Genomic DNA, 12,349 nt, shown 5'->3' with positions numbered 1-12,349 from the left:
CTGGGTGACAGACTGAGACCCTGTTTCTAAAAATAATTTTTAATAGAATAAAAAATTTAAAGGAATAATAACCAAAGATGCATGGCACTAACCTAAACACACAGGCCAATGGAACTGAATAAAGAACACAGAAATAAATCCACCCATTTTACGGTCAATTGATTTTTGACAAACAGGCCAAGAACACAGTGTGAAAAAGAACAGTAATTTCAACAAGTTGTGCTGGGAGAACTAGACACTTACAAGCAAAAAAAAATAGCAATTACATCCTATCTCACAACAAACACAAAACTCAACTCAAAATGGATTAAAGACTTAAACATAAGCACTGAAACTGCAAAACTACTAGAAGAAAATATTGGGGGAAAGCTGCATGACATTGGTGGGGCAATGAAGTTTGGGATATGACTCCAAAAGCTCAGGTAACAAAACTAAAAATTGATTAATGGTATTACATCAAGCTGACAAGCTTTTGTAAAGCCAAGGAAACAATCAATAGGGTGAAGACATAAATCTATGAAACGGGGGAAAATATTTTTAAACATGTATCTGTTAAAGTGTTAGTGCCCAAAACACAGAAAAATCTTAACGGCACAAAAACAACCTGATTTTTAAAAATGGGCTAAGGACCTGCATAGACATTTCTCCAAAGAAAACGTACACATGGACAAGGAATGTGGAAAAAATGCCAACACCACTAATAATCAGGAAAATGCAAATTGAAAACACAGTGAGACACTTTAGGGGTTAGAACAGCTATGAAGAAAAAGACAAAAGGTAACAAGCATTGATAAGGATGTGGAGAAAAGGGAACTTGTACATTGTTAATGGGAAGGTAAATTAATATATCCACTATGGAAAACAGTATAACAGTTCCTCAAAAAATTGAAAATAGAATTACCATATGATCAAGTAATCCCACTTTTGGGTATATATTCAAAGAAAATGAAATCAGTCGTGCTGAAGAAATATCTGCACTCCCACCCATGTTCATTCACCATTGTTCACAACAGCCAAGATACAGAATAATACTAAGTATCCATCTATAGATGAATGGGTAAGAAAAATGTGGTATATATATACAACAGAACACTGGTGAAAGGAAGAAAGAAACAGAGAGAGAGACAGATAAAGGAAGGGGAGAGGAGGGAGAGAAAAGAAAGAAAAGAGAGAAAGAGAGAGACAGAAAGAGAAAGAGGGAGGGGGAGAGAGAGAGAAAAAATCAATCTTGTCCTTCACAACAACATGGACAACCTAAAGAACACTGTGCTGAGTGAAACAAGCCAGGCACATAAATGCAAACAATGTGTGATGTCACTTATATGTAGAATCTAAAAAAGTTGAACTCTAGAAGCAGAGTAAAATGGTGGTTACCAGGGATTGAGAGGGAAGGTGAGGGGTCAAGGGGGTGGACTGGAAAGATGTTGGTCAAAGGATAGAAAATTTCAGCTAAAAAGAGGATTAAGTTCAAGAGATCTATTTACAACATGGTCACTAGAGTTGGTAACAATGTACTGTATACCTGAAAATTGCTAAGAGGGTGGACTTTTTTGTTTTTTCAAGATGGAGTTTTGCTCTTATGCCCAGGCTGGAGCAAAGTGGCACAATCTCAGCTCACTGCAACTCCTGCCTCCTGGGTTCAAGCGATTCTCCTGCCACGGCCTCCTGAGTAGCTGGAATTACAGGCACCTGCCACCATACCTGGCTAATTTTTGTATTTTTAGTAGAGATGCAGTTTTGCCATGTTGGCCAGGCTGGTCTCAAACTCCTGACCTCAGGTGACCCACCAGCCTCAGCCTCCCAAAGTGCTAGGATTACAGGTGTGAGCCACTATGCCTGGCCAAGAGAGTAGATTTTTAAATGATCTCACCACAAATAAATGTAAGCATATGAGGTAATACATATGTTAATTAGCTCTATTTTGCCACTCTACAATGTAAACAAATTTCAAATATCATGTTATACACCAAAAATATATACAATATTTGTCAATTTAAATAAAAGTCAGATTAAAGATGTATGAAAAACAAATAAAAAACTCAACCTAATAAAAGGCATGAACAAAGGGAAAAAAGAAGCAATAACAAATGGGATAAATGGGAAATAATTAGCAAGACAGATGACTGAAACATAAAATATTACCAATTATACTAAATGAAAATGAACTAAATATACGAATTAAAGGGCAGAGACTGACAGTTTGCATAAAAAGGCAAGAGCTAGCAACATGCTGTCTACAAGGAACACACTTTAAATATAAAGACAGAGATGGGTTAAAAGAATGGAGAAAGATATACCATGCAAACATTAGTCACAGAAATGCTGGTAGAGCTATTAATATCACATATTTTATACTTCAGACAAAAGAAGGAATATTAATAAAGCTAAAGAGAAATATTTTGAAACAATAAAAGGATTAATTCATCAAGAAGACATAATAACTCTAAATGTGTATGACTTCATGAGGAAGCTCCAAAATATATAAAGCAAAAACTGACAAATCAGGAAGAATGGGCCTCTTTACAATTATAGTTTGGACATTTCAACATTCATCTCTCAGATTTGACAAAACAAGCAGACAGAAAAATCAGTAAGGATATTTTAAAAACTTGAACATTATTAACTAGCTTAATTTAATGGATATTTATGGAACATTCAACACAACTTCAGAGAACATATTCTTTTCTAATGCCTATAAAAAATTCATTCAACAAAACAAACCATATTTTGGGGCATAAAACAAGTTTCAATACACTTTTTAAAACTAAAATTAAAGAGTACAGAATATTCTCTGACCACACATAAGTGAATGGGAGGCCTATAATATGCCAACATATTTAGAAAGGAAATAACCAAGTTTTAAATAACCTATACAGCCTTTCCCCAAAAGAGTTCCTTATCTGAACCATAGATAGCCAAAAACAATTTAAGTGACTACTTTCTCAGTTCTCCCAAAAATGTCACATAAATAGTACCATCATATAACACAAGCACAGGAGAGAATAGAGTGACTAATAGCCTTAGGCATTAGAAATCAATTCTCCAAGGAAACCCCAGTGAACACAGGCAGAATGAGTCAAAGAAATTCAAGGGAAATTAGAAAACATTTAGAATTATATGCTAATAAAAATACAACATACCAGCATTTGTGGTAAGCAGTGCATAGAGGGAAATTTATAACGTTTAATACTGGTAGTAGAAAAGAAAAAAAATTACAACTAATAATCTAAGCTTCCACATAAAACTAGAAAGAGAGACAAACTCAAAAACGGGAAAAAATAAGAGCAGAAATCAATTAAACAAAAAATGAACAAAATAGGCTAGGTGCAGTGGCTCACACCTATAATCCTGGTACTTCCAGAGGCGGAGACGGGCAGATCACCTGAGGTCAGGAGTTCGAGACCAGCCTGGCCAACATGGCAAAACCCCCCTCTACTTAAAAATACAAAAATTAGCTGTGCATGGTGGTGCACACCTGTAATCCCGGCTACTTAGGAGGCTGAGGCAGGAGAATCTCTTGAACCCAGGAGGTAGAGGTTGCAGTGAGCCAAGATTAAACCACTGCACTCCAACCTGGGTAAAAGAACAAGATTCTGTCTTAAAATAAAAGAACAAAATAAAAAATAATCAGTGACATAAAATGAAAATCAACTGAAAATTTACTAAATAGAGAAAATGTGAATTGCCAGTATCAAGACTGAAAGAAGAAACACTATCACAGATCCTACCATTATTTAAACAGTCTAGAACTATTATGAACAATTCTATGTCAATTAATTCAATACCACAGATTGAAATAGACAAGGTCCTTGCAAATCACAATTTATCAAATCTGACAGAGAAAATCTAAATAGCACTGTATCTATTTACTAAAGAAATTAAATGTTTAATTAAAAACCTTCACACAAACAAAACCTTGGGTGAAGACAGCTTCACTGGTCAATGCAATCGACTCAAACTTTCAGAAAACAGAAAAGAAAAATATATTCCCAATTTCTTTATGAGGCTTGCATTTCCCTTATGTAAAAAAGATCAAATATTTACAAGAAAAATAAAGATCAGTATGTTTTAAAATCCTTAGCAAGATATTAGTAAATAAAATCCTACCATATACAATAGAATTCATACATTGTGACCAAGTTGAGTTTATCCCAAGAATACAAAGATGGTTTAAAATACAAAAGTCAATTAATATAATTCACACAGTAACACAACAGTGGAAAATCACAGGGTCACCTAAAAAGATGCATATTAAAGCACCTGACAAAATTCAATACCCTTTGAGATAAAAATTCTTAGCAAACTAGAAATTAAAGGGAACATCTTCAAGCAGATAAAGGAATCAAGAAAAAAACTATAGGTAACAGAATACTTAATGGTGAAAGACTGAATACTTATCTCCCTAAGATCAGAAACAAGGCAAAGAAGTCCACAGTCATCAATTCTATTTAATATCTTATGGAGGCCCTACTTAGGGCAATAAGGTAAAATATTGAAAATAAAGAATTAAAAGGCATAACCATGGGAGATGACGGTAGATACTGACTTTATTTGTACATATGATCCAAGTAGACAGAAAATTCTAAGATCTACCAAAAATAAAAAATAAAAAACCCTAGTAGAACAAAGTGAATTTAAGCAAGCCCACAAATATCCACTGTATTCCTACATACAAACAACAAATTGCAAAATAAAAAGAATTAGTAGTTACAATAATATCAGAAACACAAAACACTTAGCAACAAATTTCATGAAACATTCTTAAGGTCTGAATAGTGAAAACTATACAACAGTGTTCAGAGAAGTTAAAGAAAATGCAAATAAATGGGTGTGTGTGTGAATGTGTGACACGTTCACTGTATGGGCCAACATTATATGAACTATACAAAATACATTTCTATGTCTGATATGGCCAAGAAGCCACCAATTTGGAACTTTTGCTCTGGGCGTTCTAAATGTTACTGGAACAAACAAGACCATCAGAAAATCTAGTACTTATACTACATTATTTTTTTCAACCGAATTGCATTTTATCGGCAAATCTTCGATTTATATTCTATAGAAACAACATGAAGACTATAGTTTAGTTTAGGAATGCTGAAAAAGTTATCTACTACATGGAGTACCTCCATTATGAGGGCCCCAAAAAATTTATTCCTCAGGTCTAAATTTCAGAAAATACGAGTTCTCCAAATCATCTCGTATACCTATGAAGCTATGGGCCATGCAAATCTCAAAATTCATCAAGTTTCCAAATTTGGCTCTGGTTGCTAGTTAACTGAATCTAAGCTTAATAATTGTATATTATATACACTTTTCTGTATAATCCATTTTCCCTTGGTCTTAATTTACTAATTTTACCTTTATTTTTTTTATTTTTTTAGTATATATATTCTTATAAACTATTTCAATTCATTTTGGCGGATGAAGTGTCTTTTACATAAATATACAGATGACTTTTTTTTAACTTAAAGAGTCAAGGTCTCTAAAGAACTTACTATTTAGTCAAGCACATAATACAGACCATAAAATATTTTAAATGTATATGGTCTCACATTACTTTTACAGAGCAGAAAAGAGTAGGAGGTAATGAATATGAATGGATGACTAGGATGAATATGAAAGGATGATCCTACCCATAGAGAAGAGGTAGGATCTAGGTAGAACTCTGGATAATGAAGATGAAGAGGGTAGCAGGTAGACAATATGAGCAATAACAGGATATCAGGACATAATGTAAAGGCAAACAGTTGAGATTAAGTGTTGTAAAGATAAAGGTGAGTAGATAGAATAAAGTCATATAATATATAGTTCGAAGCCAAACTGAGCTTTAGTTTGATTCTTAAATGTAAAATAACATAATAAAACAGGTTATAAAGGTTTTAAAATATATAGGAGATACATATTATCATCTCAAATTTTTGTTTAGTAGTTACTGAAGCCACTACACCTTAAGAAGTCTAATTAAATTATAGGCCAGGTGCAGTGGCTCACACCTGTAATCCTAAGCATTTTAGGAGGCTGAGGTGGGGGGATCATCTGAGGTCAGGAGTTTGAGACTAGCCTGGCCAACATGGTGAAACCCTGTCTCTACTAAAAATACAAAAATCGGCCAGACGTGGTGGCAGGCGCCTGTAATCCCAGCTACTCAGGAGGCTGAGGCAGAAGAATTGCTTGAACCCAAAAGGTGGAAGTTGCAGTGAGCCAAGATTGTGCCATTGCATGCCAGCCTGGGTGACAAGAGCAAAAGTTCGTCTCAAAGAAAAAAAAAGAAATCTAATTGTAAACTTTTATATGTAGAGGGGGACTTAAGAGAAACTATATGGTACAACTTAATTTTAGAGATTAAAAAACACAGGAATAAAGAAAAATTTATAGTATTTCAAATGATTTACAAAGCTTATAATCCTTAAACACCTGTTAAAATCCTGAACACCTGGATTGATTTGCATTAATATGAATTACTTTTAGTTCATCTTTATACAATATATACATCTAACCAAAGACAAGGAGAGTCTAAACACACTCCCAAGGTGTGGGTTGGGCAGAGGGAAAGAGGATGGTGATTCCTTCACTGTACAAGAATAACTCAAAATGAAAAACCAGCATTTACTATGTTCTAAGTACGATGTTAAGTCATTGAAGATACCTACAACAAAGCTACTCACAGAAAATCAGACTATAATACTAAAAGCTTAAGACAATGAAAAAGGAAGCCCATGAAATGTCTAGAAACACTTAAAATCACTGTTGACATAATTTAGCATTCCCATTTACCTAACACTTTCTAAAAGAAATATTCTTCCATAATTCATAAAATATTTATGAAACAAACCACCTGCCAATATTTTTTTTAATTATATGTGTAGGCTTAATCTTAACATTCGAGGTGTCAAATGAAAGTTTTCAGAAGAAAGCATATTTCTATCTAGAGCTATCTCCCTTTATTTCATAGAGAAAATAAAAAAAAATAATAGGAGAAACTGAGATATTTTGAGAAAAATAACAAAGTATATGTACAGATGTAACACAAAATCTTAAAATGGAAAACTTTTTAATATGTGTGAACACTTAAACCCAGCACACGTTTTTGGAAAACCTTAACTAGTTAACTAGTTATTTCCTTATGAAATATAAGAATTTAGAAGCTGAGCAGATACAATGAAGTCAAATAACATACAGTTTAAAGCCAAATTTAGCTTTAATTTCTCCAACTTGCTTAAGCACATCACACAAAATATATGTTGGTCTTATGATGACAGTGCATAAATTACAAATGCTGAACATATAACAAGGACTAGGCAAGTGGCAACAGGACAAATTCAAGGTTAGAAACAGGTAAAGATAAACACTAGTTATATGAATAAGGTCAACAAGTGAGAAGGTCTGTGTAAAATCAAAGAGTGAGGCTGGCAGCAATATCCAAACACTGAGTTAAGGACAAATATCTGGACAACGTGCAGCAAGAAAAATAAATCATGATAAAGCAGGCAGTAATACCAAAACTGACAGAAAGAGGCTATACGACAAAAGCTCAGGACAGCAAAGAATCCAGACAGCACAGAACACCAAAAACACTTTAACAATGAACCTAACACTGTTTCTCATCTTAGTTTCTCAAAATTTTAGGCTGGTGGGAAGATACGGAATTTGGGAATTAGAAAGACAGAGATGTACAAATGTTACGGCCCTTTCTCTTTCCAAGTGAAAACATTATTTGTTCCAAAGCTAATATCAAAAATAAATTGTTGCAAAAACATGGTACACATAAATATTGATATTTATATAAACAAAAGAAGGTATGAAGTGAATCTTAAAAGACTCAATTTTACTTCTCTACAAAGAAATTTGAATTTCAAATAAAGGAAGATATACATCTGAATCTTATTTTTCGTTTTCATAGACAATATAAAATAGAACTAATCTGAGAGAAAGAACTCTTGACCAGATGAAAACCAAAGTGATACCTGTGAAAGAAGGGAAGGATGAAGTGTCTTTTCTATTCTGAGTAAAGTCTTCAAAACAAAAAATATTCAAATTTGACAAATATTTCATATATGTTTCACTTGACAAAATATGAGTAATCAATTATAATTTATGAACTTATTACTAATCATTCAGTAGGGTTATAACATAATGTTTGATAAAATTTATAAATCCATTTCAATTTTAATTACTCTCTTAATATCAATATTGTTATCATTTAATATTATTCCATAAGCAAAATATTATTCTATTTCTATTAATAGCTTCTCTTTGCACTCACTACTTCATTAAAGAATCCTCAAACTCCTGACTTTCTGAAATTCTGAATGACTAATCTTGGACTGATAATTTTAAAGCAATATTCAAATTACCACTCAGATTGCTCCACAAAATTTTTCTCCTGCTCTTTAAAATTGCTGCATAGTTAAAAGATAGAGTGACCAATAAGATGTGTCAGAGAGACTAGAGAAGTTATAGTAAAGAATAATTTGAATCAAGCAGACTTGTCTAAATCTTACTTTTACTCCCTTAATGACTTTAAACTTGTGTATTGGGCAATATACTTTAAACAGCAGTTGTGCAAGTGTGGTCCATAGGATCTATGAGAATGTCCAAGACTCTCAGAGGGTCTGTGAGGTGAAAATTATTTTTCAACTACTAAGATAGTTATTTGCCTGTTTCACTATGTTGACACTTGCACTGATGATACAAAAGCAATGATTGGTAAAACTGCTGGTTTCTTAACATTAATAAAGACCATGACACTAATCTGTACTAGTTAGTAGTTATATTCTTCTCTGCATGCGCTCACAATCTTGTATTAAAAAAAGAGAGAGAGAAAAAAAAACAAACTCAGTTTCCTTCATGAAGCAGTAAAAAGTATCATTTTTAAAAATTTTCAATCTTAGGCCAGGTATAGTCACTCACGCCTATAATCCTAGTGCTTTGGGAGGCTGAGGCGGGAGGACTGCTTGAGGCCAGGTGTTCAAGGCCACCTGGCCAACAGAGTGAGATCTTGTCTCTATTAAAAAAAAAAAGAAAGAAAAGAAAAAGAAAAAGAAATTTTCAATCTTGAGCATATGACTTTGATATTCTGTGTGACAAAACAGAAAGCACTTCTGCTGCATACCAAAGTATGGTAGCTGTCTCAAGAAAAACACTTGTGCAAATTACAAATGGTAGCTCACTTTTTTTCATGGAACACCATTTTTTCTTAAGGCATACTATAATCATTCACCTGTTTGGAAGACATTTTCTCAAAAACAAATGATGTGAGCCTGTCCTTTCAGGAAAAAAAATTCAAATTATTTGCCATCAATGATAAAATTCAAGCTTTCAAGCAAAATCAGAATTTTTGAGATCTTATATCTGATATGACAGCTCCCCTGTTTTTGACTTTTCTGAGAACACTGATGTTCTCAGAAAATGTGACTTTTTTTTTTGTTTTGAGATGAAGTCTCACTCTGTCACCAGGCTGGAGTGCAGTGTTGCAATCTCAGCTCACTGCAACCTTTGCCTCTCGGGTTCAAGTGATTCTCCTGCATTAGCCTCCTGAGTAGCTGGAACTACAGATGCACGCCACCACGCCCAGCTAATTTTTGTATTTTTAGTAGAGATGGAGCTTCACCATGTTGGCCAGGATGGTCTTGATGTCTTGACGTCGTGATCCACCTGCCTCGGCCTCCCAAAGTGCTGAGATTACAGGCATGACCCACTGCGCCCAGCCAAAAACGAGATTTTTAAAAATATTATAGAATAAAAGAAACCAGTATTTTCAAATGACCAGTGTCATAAAAATCATACATGGGTTTCATAAATTCAAAGTGCAAAATAAGCCAGTGAGTTTTACTTTAACAAAGTTTAGAAAGTTCACTGATAATTGTTTCAGATTCCAAATTGCAACTAACCTTTAAGAAACTACCACTTGTAGAGTTTAGGAGTGTCTTCAAAGAAGAATATCCATAATTATCTGAGAGGGCTATGAAAATAATTTTTCTTTTTTTATCCTCATATCAATGTGACACTAAATTTCTCTAGAGACTTCAACCAAATTATGTATCACAACAGACTATGACAGCAGATACGATGGGCATGGTGGCTGGCACCTGTATTCTCAGGTACTCATGAGGCCGAGGCAGAATGATTGCTTAGCCCGGGAGTTCAAGTGCATTATGACTGTACCTGTGGATAACCACTGCACTCCAGCCTGGGTAACGTAATGAGACCTCGTCTCTAAAATAAAAATTAATTTAAATTAATAAAGAAGATATGAAAGTCAAGTTATCTTCTCTTAAGCCAGATGTTAAAGATATTTATAAAAATGTAAAACAATGCCACTCTCTCACAGGTTTTTTCTTTTGGAAAATAGTTATTTTTTATAAAAGCATGTTAACACACAATGGTTTATTATTTTTTAAAAGTGAATAAATATGTAAATGTTTTTTAATTTTTCTTTAAACTTAAATTTTAATTCTCTTTAAACTTTAATTTCTAATATGGTAAATACTGATAGATAAAACTCTCAGAAACAAAAACTTTTTTCTCAAAAATTTTTAACAGTGAAAATGAGACCTAAGACCAAAAGAATTTAGAGCTATTGCTCTAATAACCTCTGAGGCTCAAATATTCCTGTGAAATAGGTGGTGACAGCATAAGGATAGAAGATGAGGGTTATTATCCATTAAAAAAAAAAAAAAGCTCACAGTTTAGAGTTAACTAGGTAACTAAAAGCTGTGCTAAATGTTTATGCAGATTACTTCACTTACCCCTTACACACTGTCTATGAAGTGGGTACCTACCTCCTCAAAGAATCATTCATAGGATTAAATAAAACAACACTTCTGAAGCACTTAGCACAGTCTCTCTGTGTAGATAATTTAAATACTCAATAAAGGTTAGCTAATGTGCAAATTACTATTGCCACCATAGAACTATGTGCTATCCTACTTACAAAACATATCTAACTAATTAGAGGTCTGATTCCATCCAAGACTAAATTATTAATGGGAAGTATTAATCCGACCACCCATGAAAACAGGTTATCACCTCAGGCATTTAACATTTATGAACACCTTGGGAAAATCCTTCGGTTTGGCAAATTTGGAAGATATATACAAAACTAAACCAATGTTAACAAGAAACTTTGTAGTGATCAAGTCACTTCATATCGTATCATAATGAGATGTTATCAAGTGTCAAAACAAAGGCCCCTCACAATTCAGAACCAGTAAAGGGCCAATGTTGTTGCCTCTATAAGTAGATAATACATTACGTAGACCTTTTCTAATCAATGCTCCATAACATGCACTAAGTACCAGACTACGATGGGTCAGTGGGAGACTAGTGGCACACTGGGCAACTGTGCCTTCACTTTCAGGTAAGAGTAATACATTGATTGACATACTTCTAGTTGTACTACCTTTCCACAAGCTATTTGGAGCCTCCACATTCCACTAAAATATCACTCGTCTTTACAAGGATTAACTAACATAAGTTTATTTTATATTACTACCCAATTAATTCTCCCAAAATTGGTGTATGAAAGGAATGTTACAACTTGAGCCTCACTCTTACAAGAAAAACTGAACTTTCAAATAAGAGTATCCTCACTGCAAAATATACAAGTTGATCATCCTTAATCTAAAAATTCAAAATCTAAAATGCTCCAAAACCAGAATTTTTAAAAAATTTTTACTTTTTTGAAGACATGCGGTCTCACTATGTTGCTTAGGCTGGTCTTGAACTCCTGGGCTCAAGCAATGCTCTCACTTCGGCTTCACAAAGTGCTGTGATTACAGGCATGAGCCACTGCACCAGGGCAAAGATCTGAAATTTTCTAAGCACTGACATAACACCACAAGTGAAAAATTCTACATCTGACCTCATGTCAGATTAGTCAAAACTTTGTTTCTTGCACGAAACTACTAAAAAAAAAATTGCATAATTACACTCGACTATGCATATAAGTAAATTGGATGTGGGTCCCATCTCCCAAGTTATCTTTATGTACATGCAAGCATTCCAAAACCTGAAAAAAATCCAAAATCCAAACACTTCTGGTCTCAAACATTTCAGATAAGGAATATTCCACCTGCAGTAGGAACATGAGTGTGTGTGTGTGTGTGTGTGTGTGTGTGTGTATGTGTGTGGACTATATGTAAGTAATATGTGAATATATGTATTGTATGTATGTGTATACACATCCATATGCTGGTTTACAGATGAAAATGAGAAGCAGGGGATGTTCTTGTCAGCACCACATTCATAAATACATATAACAAACAGATTTGCATAAAAGCGACAGGCCGGGTGCGGTGGCTCAAGCCTATAATCCCAGCACTTTGGGAGGCCAAGGCAGGTGGAT

At 34.0% G+C, this 12,349-nt stretch overlaps 1 protein-coding gene across 6 annotated transcripts in view; it reads right to left on the bottom strand.

The window, feature by feature from the left end:
- ANKRD17 (ankyrin repeat domain 17) overlaps positions 1-12,349 on the bottom strand; it is a 178,125-nt gene that overhangs the window by 125,232 nt on the left and 40,544 nt on the right. The window lies entirely within an intron of this gene.

The sequence above is a fragment of the Cebus imitator genome, unplaced genomic scaffold (genome assembly GCF_001604975.1).
Source record: "Cebus imitator isolate Cc_AM_T3 unplaced genomic scaffold, Cebus_imitator-1.0 Scaffold480, whole genome shotgun sequence".
Taxonomy (NCBI): domain Eukaryota; kingdom Metazoa; phylum Chordata; class Mammalia; order Primates; family Cebidae; genus Cebus; species Cebus imitator.
The sequence above is the reverse complement of the archived record's forward strand: the minus strand, read 5'-3'. Positions and strand labels throughout refer to the sequence as shown.